The sequence below is a fragment of the Pelophylax lessonae genome (assembly GCF_965119305.1).
Source record: "Pelophylax lessonae genome assembly, chromosome: 10".
NCBI lineage: Eukaryota > Metazoa > Chordata > Amphibia > Anura > Ranidae > Pelophylax > Pelophylax lessonae.
The window spans coordinates 12,349,661-12,365,580 of NC_138777.1; the positions used below are offsets into that span (position 1 = coordinate 12,349,661).

Genomic DNA, 15,920 nt, shown 5'->3' on the forward strand with positions numbered 1-15,920 from the left:
AATAACGAAAAAACAATATAGCGTATACAATTGCGACACAAATCATATTGTAATTGAATGTTATTAAAAATTAACATTTCTTTTCAATCTGCAGCTGTTGTAATTTTCTGCAAATGCAATATGGCCGCCTGGAGCTGTTCTATACACAGAATGTATACTGACCACACCCCCAGAAACATCATTTCCTGCTTGTGTGATTGGCTCACCGATTTTCCCAGAAGTCTGCACTAAGATACAAGTCAGATTTCTGGCATCCCCTGCAACAAAAATGTAGTTTTTGGTGAGATACTCCCAATAGGAACACGACTAAAGGAATGCAGGCCCAGCAGCTTTCCTCGTTAGTGCCCTGCAGTTGCCACAGCTGATAGATAATTATGAAACCACTCCCATTAGACCCACTCAGCACAGAGGAACAAACAATGATTTCTTCAGAATAAAAAAAAGGTAGGAATCTGCAACAAAGTTTGTTATAATCCTTGTAATGTACAGAGATCACTCAGAGGGGAATGATTTTTTTTCTCAACAAAGGTGGAGTTACGCTTTAAGGCTCCATTCACACTGGAGCGTAGCGATTTACTGGCGTTTTTCTGGCTTTTTTTTTTTAAAGTGTTTTAGAAACGTATTACAAGCATTTTAGTGCCTGTTCACACTTCAGCGATGTCAGACATCGCATGTGATTCGAAGCGTACTGCTCTGAAAATCACATGCAATGTCTGTGCAATGCAAATTCAGCCATACAGATTGTGTGGCTGAGCTTGCATCGCATTCGGACCAAAGTCGCACAGGACCCTTTTTTGGTTTGCACGTGTTATATTTCATTTTCCTTGCTATGCATGTGTCCAAAATGTTTTATTTAGAATATGTTAAAAAAAAATTATAAAAGGGAAAGGGGGTGGGGGTCATGCTGGTGTTAGAATATAGTGGGGTGGGGGGGGGGGGTCATGCTGGTGTTAGTAGTTAAAGCGGTAGTATACTCCGCTATATGACTTTTACCTACAGGTAAGCCTATAATAAGGCTTAAATGGAGGTACAATTAATATCTCCTAAACCTGCACAGTTTAGGAGATATTAAACCTGCATGCAGCCACTGACGTCTGCGGCGCATGCGCTCTGAAGGACCTCCAGAGCTTTTTGCCAGATCTTGCCGGAAAGTGAAACTCCCGCGCGCATGCGCAGGAGTGACGTCATTGCGGCTCCGGCCACTCACATCGCCGGAGCCACTGAACCAGGAAGAGACGCAGAGGGAGTATGTCAGCTCCCTCAGCGTTGTCCAGACGACCGTGCCGGAGCTTCATTCTAAGGTAAGTATTTCATAATGAGCTAGTATGCGATGCAGAAAGAGAGAGAGGTTTTTTTTTTTTTTTTTTATGAGTATACAACTGCTTTAATGGGAGTTTTTTTTTATTTTTTTATTTAATTATTTAATATGTGCAGGTCATCCTCTTTGCTAGTGGTAAGAAGCTACTAATAAAAAGTACCAACTTAGCTCAATTATATTAAAGATACTGAAAAAGTCTGTTTATTGCTAAGTCATGATAATAATAACAACAACAATTACAATCATGATAACAACATAAATAATGATGATAATAATAACAATAACAAAAATAATAATATTATATCAAAGTATCAAAACTTCCCTTTTCCCATCCCTGTAGATCATTAATCTGCTATCTGTGATTCTACATGACATATTCTTAGTGATGTCACATCTATATCAGGAGAGTAGTGATGTCACACATATACAATTTATATCTGTAGTGACGTCACAGTAATGAAAAGCACCAAATTTGCTAAATTATAATAAAGATATTAAAAAAGTCTGTTTATTGCTAAGCCATAATAATAATAATAATTACATCAATTACAATAATGAATTATAATACAAATAACAATAATAATAATAATAATAAATGCTAATAATAATAATAATAACAATAACAATAAATAAAAGTACCAAAACTTCCCTTTTCCCATCCCTGTAGATCATTAATTTGCTATCTGTGATTCTACATGACATATTCCTAGTGATGTCACATTTATATCAGGAGAGTAGTAATGTCACATTTATATCAGGAGAGTAGTGATGTCACATTTATATCAGGAGAGTAGTGATGTCACATCTATATCGGGAGAGTAGTGATGTCACATCTATATCGGGAGAGTAGTGATGTCACATCTATATCGGGAGAGTAGTGATGTCACACATATACAATTTATATCTCTATAGTACAGATGCCAGGCATACAGTATACAATTTATATCTGTAGTGCAGTGATGTCACACATGTACACTTTATATCTGTAGTGATGTCACACACACAATTTATATCTGTAGAGTAGTAATGTAACACCTATACAACTTATATCTCTATAGTAGTGATGTCACACATATATAATTCAAATCTGTAGAGTTGTGATATCACACCCATACACATTATATAAGTAGAGCAATGATGCCACACATATACAATTTATATCTGTGGAGAAGTGATGTCACACATATACAATGTATATTTGTAGAGTAGTGATGTCACACATATACAAAGTATATCTGTGGAGTAGTGATGTCACACATATACAATCTATATCTGTGGAGTAGTGATGTCACACATATACAATCTATATCTGTGGAGTAGTGATGTCACACATATACAATCTATATCTGTGGAGTAGTGATGTCACACATATACAATCTATATCAGTAGAGTAGTGATGTCACACATATACAATCTATATCTGTAGAGTAGTGATGTCACACATATACAATCTATATCAGTAGAGTAGTGATGTCACACATATACAATCTATATCAGTAGAGTAGTGATGTCACACATATACAATCTATATCTGTGGAGTAGTGATGTCACACATATACAATCTATATCTGTGGAGTAGTGATGTCACACATATACAATCTATATCTGTGGAGTAGTGATGTCACACATATACAATCTATATCAGTAGAGTAGTGATGTCACACATATACAATCTATATCTGTGGAGTAGTGATGTCACACATATACAATCTATATCAGTAGAGTAGTGATGTCACACATATACAATCTATATCTGTGGAGTAGTGATGTCACACATATACAATCTATATCTGTAGAGTAGTGATGTCACACATATACAATCTATATCTGTGGAGTAGTGATGTAACACATATACAATCTATATCAGTAGAGTAGTGATGTCACACATATACAATCTATATCAGTAGAGTAGTGATGTCACACATATACAATCTATATCTGTAGAGTAGTGATGTCACACATATACAATCTATATCAGTAGAGTAGTGATGTCACACATATACAATCTATATCTGTGGAGTAATGATGTCACACATATACAATCTATATCTGTGGAGTAGTGATGTCACACATATACAATCTATATCTGTGGAGTAGTGATGTCACACATATACAATCTATATCTGTAGAGTAGTGATGTCACACATATACAACCTATATCTGTGGAGTAGTGATGTCACACTTATACAATCTATATCAGTAGAGTAGTGATGTCACACATATACAATCTATATCTGTGGAGTAGTGATGTCACACATATACAATCTATATCTGTGGAGTAGTGATGTCACACATATACAATCTATATCTGTGGAGTAGTGATGTCACACATATACAATCTATATCTGTAGAGTAGTGATGTCACACATATACAATCTATATCTGTGGAGTAGTGATGTCACACTTATACAATCTATATCAGTAGAGTAGTGATGTCACACATATACAATCTATATCAGTAGAGTAGTGATGTCACACATATACAATCTATATCTGTAGAGTAGTGATGTCACACATATACAATCTATATCTGTGGAGTAGTGATGTCACACATATACAATCTATATCTGTGGAGTAGTGATGTCACACTTATACAATCTATATCAGTAGAGTAGTGATGTCACACATATACAATCTATATCAGTAGAGTAGTGATGTCACACATATACAATCTATATCAGTAGAGTAGTGATGTCACACATATACAATCTATATCTGTGGAGTAGTGATGTCACACATATACAATCTATATCAGTAGAGTAGTGATGTCACACATATACAATCTATATCTGTAGAGTAGTGATGTCACACATATACAATCTATATCTGTAGAGTAGTGATGTCACACATATACAATCTATATCTGTAGAGCAGTGATGTCACACATATACAATCTATATCAGTAGAGTAGTGATGTCACACATATACAATCTATATCTGTGGAGTAATGATGTCACACATATACAATCTATATCTGTGGAGTAGTGATGTCACACATATACAATCTATATCTGTGGAGTAATGATGTCACACATATACAATCTATATCTGTAGAGTAGTGATGTCACACATATACAATCTATATCTGTGGAGTAGTGATGTCACACATATACAATGTATATCTGTGGAGTAGTGATGTCACACATATACAATCTATATCTGTGGAGTAGTGATGTCACACATATACAATCTATATCTGTGGAGTAGTGATGTCACACATATACAATCTATATCAGTAGAGTAGTGATGTCACACATATACAATCTATATCAGTAGAGTAGTGATGTCACACATATACAATCTATATCAGTAGAGTAGTGATGTCACACATATACAATCTATATCTGTAGAGTAGTGATGTCACACATATACAATCTATATCTGTAGAGTAGTGATGTCACACATATACAATCTATATCTGTGGAGTAGTGATGTCACACATATACAATGTATATCTGTGGAGTAGTGATGTCACACATATACAATCTATATCTGTGGAGTAGTGATGTCACACATATACAATCTATATCTGTGGAGTAGTGATGTCACACATATACAATGTATATCAGTAGAGTAGTGATGTCACACATATACAATCTATATCTGTGGAGTAGTGATGTCACACATATACAATCTATATCTGTGGAGTAGTGATGTCACACATATACAATCTATATCAGTAGAGTAGTGATGTCACACATATACAATCTATATCTGTAGAGTAGTGATGTCACACATATACAATCTATATCAGTAGAGTAGTGATGTCACACATATACAATCTATATCAGTAGAGTAGTGATGTCACACATATACAATCTATATCTGTGGAGTAGTGATGTCACACATATACAATCTATATCTGTGGAGTAGTGATGTCACACATATACAATCTATATCTGTGGAGTAGTGATGTCACACATATACAATCTATATCTGTGGAGTAATGATGTCACACATATACAATCTATATCTGTGGAGTAGTGATGTCACACATATACAATCTATATCAGTAGAGTAGTGATGTCACACATATACAATCTATATCAGTAGAGTAGTGATGTCACACATATACAATCTATATCTGTAGAGTAGTGATGTCACACATATACAATCTATATCAGTAGAGTAGTGATGTCACACATATACAATCTATATCTGTAGAGTAGTGATGTCACACATATACAATGTATATCTGTAGAGTAGTGATGTCACACATATACAATCTATATCTGTGGAGTAGTGATGTCACACATATACAATCTATATCTGTGGAGTAGTGATGTCACACATATACAATGTATATCAGTAGAGTAGTGATGTCACACATATACAATCTATATCTGTGGAGTAGTGATGTCACACATATACAATCTATATCTGTGTAGTAGTGATGTCACACATATACAATCTATATCTGTGGAGTAGTGATGTCACACATATACAATGTATATCTGTGGAGTAGTGATGTCACACATATACAATCTATATCTGTGGAGTAGTGATGTCACACATATACAATCTATATCTGTGGAGTAGTGATGTCACACATATACAATGTATATCAGTAGAGTAGTGATGTCACACATATACAATCTATATCTGTGGAGTAGTGATGTCACACATATACAATCTATATCTGTGTAGTAGTGATGTCACACATATACAATCTATATATGTGGAGTAGTGATGTCACACATATACAATCAATATCTGTGGAGTAAAAATGTCACACATATACAATCTATATCTGTGGTGTAGTGATGTCACACATATACAATCTATATCTGTAGAGTAGTGATGTCACACATATACAATCTATATCTGTGGTGTAGTGATGTCACACATATACAATCTATATCTGTGGAGTAGTGATGTCACACATATACAATCTATATCTGTGGAGTAATGATGTCACACATATACAATCTATATCTGTGGAGTAGTGATGTCACACATATACAATCTATATCAGTAGAGTAGTGATGTCACACATATACAATCTATATCTGTGGAGTAGTGATGCCACACATATACAATCTATATCAGTAGAGTAGTGATGTCACACATATACAATCTATATCTGTGGAGTAGTGATGTCACACATATACAATCTATATCAGTAGATTAGTGATGTCACACATATACAATCTATATCTGTGGAGTAGTGATGTCACACATATATAATCTATATCAGTAGAGTAGTGATGTCATTCTGGCAGAATCAAACTTCTATTTAGAGAACAGTGATGCAACTGATGTAAAAAGTTTTGGCGTCCTCTTCCTCCGGTTACATCACTGATATGATTCTAACCATCGATATCAAATCTTTCAGTCTATTGTCCGTTATATTGCAGTCCACCGATCTCCAGCACCCCGAAACTGAAAAAATCTTTTTCTCTGGAATCGGAAAACGTGAAATCACTGACCATTCACAATGATCTTTTGTTACAATGTGACGGAATCTCTTCTTTATTCTTCTTCGTAGATTTGACTTCAGCGAAAGACAAGACACCATGTGATCATCTGACCCAAAGTGGGAGCAATGCAGAACATCGCACCGTCCTGATCCAACAACCACATGGCATTGTCTGCCGGTGAGTAATTTGCATTTCATGCACCATGTCCGGGGTTATTCCGAGGTGCCAAAACAATGTCTGTTTCTATTTACCAGCCGCAGACTCCGGATTACTCAGCAGCCCATCTCCCCGCGTTCCCCCCATCGGCCGTCCCAGCAATAAAATTCGGGTGGACAATGTCTTTTCTTGAGTCGGAGAGAATGGAAGAGCCCGTTGTGTCATAGCATCCCCTGTACAGGGGTGGTCCTGTGCTCCAAGTGGGTGTATGGGCTCAACCCTATAAGGTAGAGGGGTTGCCTGAGAGCAGGGAGTGACAACCACTGGGAATATATAAAGCCGGCTCCATTGCCTCGCATGGCCCATAAAATTTCCCACACCACTTTCACCGAGCGACTTCATCAATTTGTACACTTTACACAGCTGGATCCTGCCAAGGTCATCGACGCCGTCCGGTGGTGAGTATTCCAACGCACTTTTGTTTCTTAAAGGTATCTGATTGCGATGGCTTTGTACCTAAACCCAAAAACCTAAAATGATAGCATTGCAAGTGACTGCTCCTTAGATATGGTCAATGCATTCCTTTTCTTTTAACTTTGTTTTAACTTTGTTTTAACTTGATAATCCTACAATTAGCACACTTCCTTTCCCAGGGCGACAACGTACTGAGCTAGAATATAGGAAATTTTGTCTGGAAACAGGACCCAAGGGCACCACATCCCAATTTAGGAAATAGGAAAACTCAACCACCCATAGATTTGGAGGGGAGGAAGAGAGAATTGGGTTGGAGATTTTTCAGGTGCCAATAAACAGATAAATAATTTAAAAATATACAAAATTTATTGTTAAATTGATTTAACCATTTTTTTTTTTTGGGTCAAGGAATAGTTAATGTGTAGCAAATCTGGAAATGCCATAAATGTGTGGATGTATAAAGAATTGGGTTGGGGATTTTTTAGGTGCCAATAAACAGATAAATGATTTAAAAATATACAAAATGTATTGTTAAATTGATGTAACCATTTTATTTTTTTTTTTTTTTTTTTGGTCAAGGAATAGTTAATGTGTAGCAAATCTGGAAATGCCATAAGTGTGGATGTATAAAGAATTAAGTTGGGCATTTTTCAGGTGCCAATAAACAGATAAATGATTTAAAAATATACAAAATTTATTGTTAAATTGATTTAACCATTTTTTTTTTTTTGGGTTTGGGTCAAGGAATAATTAATGTGTAGCAAATCTGGAAATGCCATAAATGTGTGGATGTATAAATAATTGGGTTGGGGATTTTTCAGGTGCCAATAAACAGATAAATTATTTAAAAATATACAAAATTAATTGTTAAATTGATTTAACCATTTTTTTTTTGGGTCAAGGAATAGTTAATGTGTAGCAAATCTGGAAATTCCATAAATGTTTGGATGTATAAATCAATCTTTATTTGTTATTTGTTGTTTCTCTTTTTGATTTTTTTGATCTTTATGTAGTTTTGAAAAATGTATGAAAATATATAATTTAAAAAAAAAAAAATGATTTAACCACATTAGCCCCGAAAGCATTTGCCCCCTTTTTTTTTTACCAAGCCATATTTTGTGATTCGGCACTGCGCTATTTTAACGGACAATTGCGCGGTCGTGCGACGATGCATAATTCCATTTATTGAATGTTATTGAATATGCCACTCACATGTGTACAAATATACCACTTAAAGACCGGTGGATTTGGCTGCTCAATGACCAGGCCCTATTTTGCGATTCGGCACTGCATTACTTTAACCACTTTAGCCCCGGAAGGATTTGCCCCCTTTCTTACCAGGCCATTTTTTGCGATTCAGCACTGCGTTATTTTAACGGACAATTGCGCGGTCATGCAACGCTGTACCCAAATAAAATTGATGTCCTTTTTTCCCACAAATAGAGCTTTCTTTTGGTGGCATTTGATCACCTGTGGGATTTCTATTTTTTGCGCTATAAACAAAAAAAGAGCGACAATTCTGCAAAAAAAAAAAACAATATTTTTCACTTTCTGCTATATAACATTCCCAATAAAAAAAAATGTAAAAATCTAACTTTTTCATCATTTTAGGCCAATTTGTATTCTGTTACATATTTTTGATTAAAAAAATCCCAACAAGCGTATTTTGATTGGTTTGCGCAAAAGTTATCACATCTACAAACTAGGGAAAAGATTTATGTCATTTTTATTTATTTATTTTACTAGTAATGGCAGCGATCTGTGATTTTTAGCGGGACTGCGACATTGCTGCGGACAGATCGGACCCCTAACTGACATTTTTTACACTTTTAGGGGGACCAGTGACATTACTACAGTAATCAGTGCTATACATATGCACTGTTACTGTAATAATGACACTGGCAGGGAAGGGGTTAACCAAGGGGCGATCAAAGGGTTAAGTGTGAGCCTAGGGGGAGATTTCTAACTGTAGGGGGGATTGGCTTATGGAATCATCACAGAGACCTGTGTTCCTTAATTGAAGGAACACAGGAGCCCTGTGAAGATTACTGAGAGAACAACGGTCTGCCGTGTTTACAACAGCCGTCCTCTCTCCACAGGGAGCGATCGTGGGTGCCCAACGGTAGTGCCAGCCGCCGGCCCTGCGCCTCAGCTTCCCCGCTTGTGAATGGGTGCACGTGCGCGCCCCCCAGGATCACTCCGGCGAACCGCTGTACAGGTACGGCAATTCAGGGGAATCTGCTGACCTGCTGCCATATACTGGCGGCGGCTGGTCGGCAAGTGGTTCACAGAAGTCAATGCAAGTTGTGATGAAGTTGCCCAAAAGTAGTGCAGGAACCTTTTTCTAAGTCGGAGCGACTTGATTCGCACTGTTTGAAAGGGTTCTATTGCCCTTGGTTCACACTAGTGCGATCCGATTCTGTGAGAACTTGCAGATCGCACTGCGATATGCGATCGCAACTGGGGATGTCGTTAACTTTTAATTGACACCCCCTGCGTATCGCATATGGCAGTGTGAGCTGCCAAGGGTGCGGATGCGATGCGGGATCACGCTGCATATTCGCAGCGTTCCCTCATCGCACAAATGTGAACCGGGACTGAAGAAGAATTTCGATTAGAAACAAAGTTAATGACTGTTTTCGGTTTATTATAATTTTGTCATCATTTTGTTGTAGCACAATGGAAAGGAGTTGGAGCATTGTTGTTTTTTGCACTTTCCTGCACATTTGATTTTTTTTTTTTTTTCACAATGATAAATATCAATACTTATTGGAACATAAAGACACAGATATTAGGGTTGTAGCACTTAAAAAAAAAAAAAAAAATTAAAGATTAATTTAGGTTTTTTTTTTTTTTTTCTTCTCTCCCTTTCTTTCCTTCTTCCCTTTTCTTCCTATTGGCTCCTCCTAAGGTAACTGGGAGTAAATTAATAATTAATCATGTCTGCGATGGGTGGAGAAGAAGGGAGCAAATGTGGTGGTGGAGGGAGGAGAGAGAGATATATAAAATTTTGTTATTTTAAAACATTTTTATTATAGTTTTTTTTAAACATTTTGAAACATTTTATTGTGGTTTTGTAAACATTTTGAAACATTTTTATTATAATAAATAAAAAAATACAGAAACAAAATGAGAATAAAATAATAAAGCCGACAAAATAAAAAAGGGAACCCTGCAAGAAAAATCTAAAAGAATAGTAGAAAGTACAAAGAAGAGGTACAGTAATAGAGATATAAACCTCTTATATGTCAAATGCAATAAATAAAAAGAAGAAAAGAGTTAAAATGCAGTAACAAAATTAGAATAAAATAATAAAGCTGACAAAATAAAAAAGGAAACCCTGCAAGAAAAATCTAAAAGAACAGTAGAAAATACAAAGAGGTACAGTAATAGAGATATAAACCTCGTATATGCCAAATATAATAGATAAAAAGAAGAAAAGAGATAAAATGCAGTAACAAAATTAGAATAAAATAATAAAGCTGACAAAATAAAAAAGGAAACCCTGCAAGAAAAATCTAAAAGAACAGTAAAAAGTACAAAGAAGAGGTACAGTAATAGAGATATACACCGCTTATATGTCAAATGTAATAAATAAAAAGAAGAAAAGAATTTGTAAAAAAAAAAAGAAAAGAGATAAAATACAGTAACAAAATGAGAATAAAATAATAAAGCCAACAAAATAAAAAAGGAAAACCTGTAAGAAAAATCGAAAAGAACAGTAGAAAGTACAAAGAAGAGGTACAGTAATAGAGATATAAATCTCGTATATGCCAAATGTAATAGATAAAAAGAAGAAAAGAGATAAAATACAGAAACAAAATGAGAATAAAACAATAAAGCCGACAAAATAAAAAAGGGAACCCTGCAAGAAAAATCTTAAAAGAACAGTAGAAAGTACAAAGAAGAGGTACAGTAATAGAGATATACACCGCTCATATGCCAAATGTAATAAATATAGATAAGAAAAGAGAACGAGGCTGAAGTTGGTTTCTTATTCGTCCAGTTTCTTATTCACTGAAGTTGGTTTCTTATTCGGCAGTTTCTTATACATTACTATGACAAATAAACCTTTTTTCCTCTTATTCCTCTGCAGTAAATCAACATGTTTTTAAATTTAGCTTGGACCAGCAATGACCACCAAACCAGGGCTGATTTAATAAAGGCTGCTCACTTTAAAAGTGGATATTCTCTACATCTGGCCATACACTTGTAGAATTTCATGTGAAAATTGACTATTTTGAAACATTCATTACATTTTCTATTAGTATTATCAAACTGATTAACATTTTTAACCACAGTAGAAAATCAAGTGAGAAAGATGGAACAAGTTTCTGTTTACCTTTCTGATTCAATGAAATTCTAACAGTGAATGGAATTCTTGTAGACTTGTCTACCCTGAAATCAAATGTTTAAATTTGAAACATTTTTATGGCAATAAAACAAACATTTTTCAGAACTTTCATTTAAAATGTTATATTTACCGGTGGTATTATCAAATGCCCTGAAGAATGATCTTTGTGTGAAGGTTCCCATGAAAATCTAACAGTGTATGGCCAGCCTACATTATACAATTTTCTTCTGTACTTTTCTTTTAGATTTACCAAAACCATATAGTATGAGGTCAAACCTAAACACTTTCAATTCATATGCAATCAGGCAGTCCCCATTTTACAACATAGTTGAAGGTAAATATAGAGGAAATTGAATAAGAAAATTGTATAATGCATTACCATAAGGTAAAACTGCATTCACTTTAAATAGCCAATCGTGTGCAAGGGCAAATTAAAAATAAATAAATAAAACAATAATAATAATAAAAAAAAAATATATATATATATATATATATATATATATATATACTTTGTATATATTTATACATATATATATTGTTGTTTGTAGGAGTGGATGACTGCAGGTGTCACAGCTCATCCTTTTTCACTGATCCAAGTGGACCTCTCAACTACTTCTTAGGTTCATAGTTGGTAAAGTTGAATAAAGACGCCAGCCAGACTGGCGGGGGATTTACTAAAACTAGAGCACACAGAATCTAGTGCAGCTGTGCATAGTAGCCAATCAGCTTGTAACTTCCGCTTGTCCAACTAACCAGTTCTGAAACGGTAGGTTTTACCCCCTTAATGACCAGGCTTTGGATTTGTGCAGGGAGAGAAGGATTGGGGTGGGGGAGATTTATGCTGAGAGGAGAAATTAGAGGCGTAGAGGATTTGTGCTAGGAGGGGGGATTTGTATTGGAAGAGGGGGACATTTTTGTTTGGGGAGAATTTTGGCTTGCAAAGGGAATTTACTGTATGCTTAAGGGTAAGTGTCAAGATTCGTGGTAAAATATTTTTTGGGGGGTTGGGGTAACTGCATTACTTTGACTGACAAAATTGCACAAAACAAAAATTCACCCCTCTTCCAATACAAATGCCCCCTCCTAGCACAAAACTTCTATCCCTCTAATTTCTTCTCTCAGCATAAATCTCCCCCACCCCAATCCTTCTCTCCCTGCACAAATCCCCTTAAATCCTCTCTACTATCAGGCATAAATACCCCACCCCCAAGCTCCCTCCTACCGCAAATCCCCCAGATCCCCTCTGCTATCACTCATAAATTCCCCCACCCCTAAGCCCCCTCTCCTAACACGAATCCCCCTCTCCCAGCACAAATACCCCCCAAATCTCCTCTGCTATCATGCATAAATCGCCCACCCCCAAGCCCCCCTCCTAGCACAAATCCTCTACCCCTATAACGTCCTCTCTTAGCATAAATCCCACATGTTAGCATGAAGAAATGCGGAGAAATCCCTCCCCCCCCCCCCCCCCCGACTGGTGTTCACAGTGTCCTTTCCTTCTGTAACACCAAGGCAACACATCTTCTCCTGGTGGCAAGCTATTCTTGCTGGAGCCTGAGCAAAGCTTGCCTAACTTGTGAGTCTCTGTACCACTCTTCAAGGGATCCTTCACTCTGGTTTCCCCCCTCTCTGAAGAGGCAATGAGCCGCCACCCTTTTCTCACAAGGTGGCAACTCGCACAAAGTTTCCTTCAGCATTTCTCTGGCCCAAGGAATCTTCACAAAGTGTCCTTTAAACCAGTGTTAATTTTGGCAGCAAATTTCAATTTAGTTTTAGTCTTAGTCTTAGGACTAAAATGTCATTTTAGTTTTAGTCCCATTTTAGTCTTCTGCAAGTGTTTTAGTTTTAGTCGTATTTAGTCGACTAAAACTCCAATATATTTTAGTCGACTAAAACGCCCTACATTTTAGTAGACTAAAACTCATTTTAGGCATCTATAATGGAATGGGTGTAGTTCAATTGTAATTTGTAATGCATTATTTAAGCATTTCTCTACAATTTCCAAACTCATTATATACTACTGCTGGTCCTGGAGTGAAAAATCGAATATGTTATTATTTATGCTTTGAGCATGCACCAGTGTTAATCTTTGGCAGCAAATTTTGATTTAGTTTTAGTTATAGTCTTTTGACTAAAATGCCATTTTAGTTTTAGTCGTATTTTAGTCTTAAGACTAAAATGCCATTTTAGTTTTAGTCGTATTTTAGTCATCTGAATTGTGTTAGTCGACGAAAACGTTTTAGTCAATTTTAGTCGACGAAATTAACACTGCTTTAAACAAAGTATCATTGCAAAGTGTCCCTTCTCGTATACTTAATTATCCTGACTAGTTGGTCCAAAGGATCTTCGCAAAGTGTCCGCTTTCAACACTTCTTCTTGTGACAACAGTGGTCCAAAGACCAAGGAGATCTTCACAAAAGTTCTTTAAACAGGAGGTGTCTGTGAAGTAGGGGGTTTGCGTCCTCCAGGTAGCAGCCCCTGGCTTTAACAGAAGAAGATCTTTGTGGTAGAAGTCCTTCTCCCAGGTGGAGAAACTGTAGCAATTTCGCTGAATCCCATCTTCTTTTGCAAGGTTAGAAGGGAAATTGGAAATAGGGCCTCCGCCCTAACAGCAACTTTGATGTCAACAGGCACGTTGGCCCCCTTGTAACTCTATCTCTCCAAACAACATTTTACACTCTTCAGGCTAGCTAGCCCCTTTAGTAACTTAATTTTCCTGACAGGGACAAGAACTCCGCACACCTCAGTAGTAACGATCAGGATGCGTTATGCGGATGATCTTTCCCTCAGGATTTTGGATCCTGATGGCCCAGGCTTGGCCTTTTCCATCTGGGCGGTTGACTTCTATTTGGTCAATGTAGATGGACCTTCCGAGATTCCAATTTGCCTTGACAGATTTGAAGGTGTCCCGTAGTCTGGGCTTGGACTGGTTTCTGTATGGTTTGAAAGATGTGATTCCCAGACCTTCCCAGTTTTGTATGGTTTAGGGACATAGAGAAAGTCCCAAACAGCTTCATCACACCAAGCCCATATCTTTTCCTCGATCTCCTCCATTATCTCCCGAGGAGCATACCGATAGTCGTATCCATATTTCAGGGCCACCTTCTTCTGTACAAGGCGCTAAAAGCGGGAGAACCTGGGAAGTTTCTGCCTGTCTCCTCTCCCAGGAGGGGTATATATGGTCTCCACTCTTTTATTGAGGATGGCGCAAGAGTAGTTTTGAACCCGAGCCCGAGCGTAGTTGCGAGGTAGGGATGGATTTGGGACCCTTGTGGCGTAGGCCTCACAGAACCACAGACTCCTTGCAGGCTGCATTCGGATGATGGCCTCCTCTGCTATCATGCATAGATCCCCCAACCCCAAGCCCCCCTCCTAGCACAAATCCTCCACCCCTATAACTTCCTCTCTCAGCATAAATCCCCCCTCACCCCATTCCTCCTCTCCCAGCACAAATCCCCATCAAATCTCCTCTGCTATCTCGCATAAATCCCCCACCCCCAAGCCCCCCTCCCAGCACAAATCCATCCAGATCCCCTCTGCTACCACTCATAAATACCCCACCCCCAAGCTCCCCTCCTAGCACAAATCCTCCACCCCTATAACTTCCTCTCTCAGCATAAATCCCCCTTCACGCCATTCTTCCTCTCCCAGCACAAATTCCCCCAAATCTCCCCTGCTATCCTGCATAAATCATCCACCTCCAAGCCCTCCCTCCCAGCACAAATCCTCCCAGATCCCCTCTGCTACCACTCATAAATCCCCCCACCCCATTTCTCCTCTCCCAGCAAATCTCCTCTGCTATCCTGCATAAATCCCCCACCCCCAAGTCCCCCCTCCCAGCACAAATCCACCCAGATCCCCTCTGCTACCACTCATAAATCCCCCACCCCCAAGCTCCCCTCCTAGCACAAATCCTCCACCCCTATAACTTCCTCTCTCAGCATATATCCCCCCCCACCCCATTCCTCCTCTCCCAGCACAAATTCCCCCCAAATTTCCTCTGCTATCCTACATAAATCCCCCACCCCCAAGCCCCCCCCCCTCCTAGCACAAATCCACCCACATCCCCTCTGCTACCTCTCATGAATCCTTCACCCCTCTTCTCCTAACACAAATCCCCCTCTCCCAGCACAAATCCCCCTAGATCTCCACTTCTAGCACTAACCCCCCCCCCCCAAATTTCCCCCCTAGCACAAAT

At 37.8% G+C, this 15,920-nt stretch overlaps 1 protein-coding gene across 1 annotated transcript in view; it reads left to right on the top strand.

Annotated features, from left to right (window-relative positions):
• Positions 1-7,277: 7,277 nt before the first annotated feature.
• Positions 7,278-15,920, top strand: part of PTH (parathyroid hormone) — a gene marked incomplete at its 3' end in the record, with an annotated part of 35,895 nt that continues 27,252 nt past the window's right edge. The window contains exon 1 of the mRNA XM_082270303.1: positions 7,278-7,349. The remainder of the gene's footprint in view (positions 7,350-15,920) is intronic.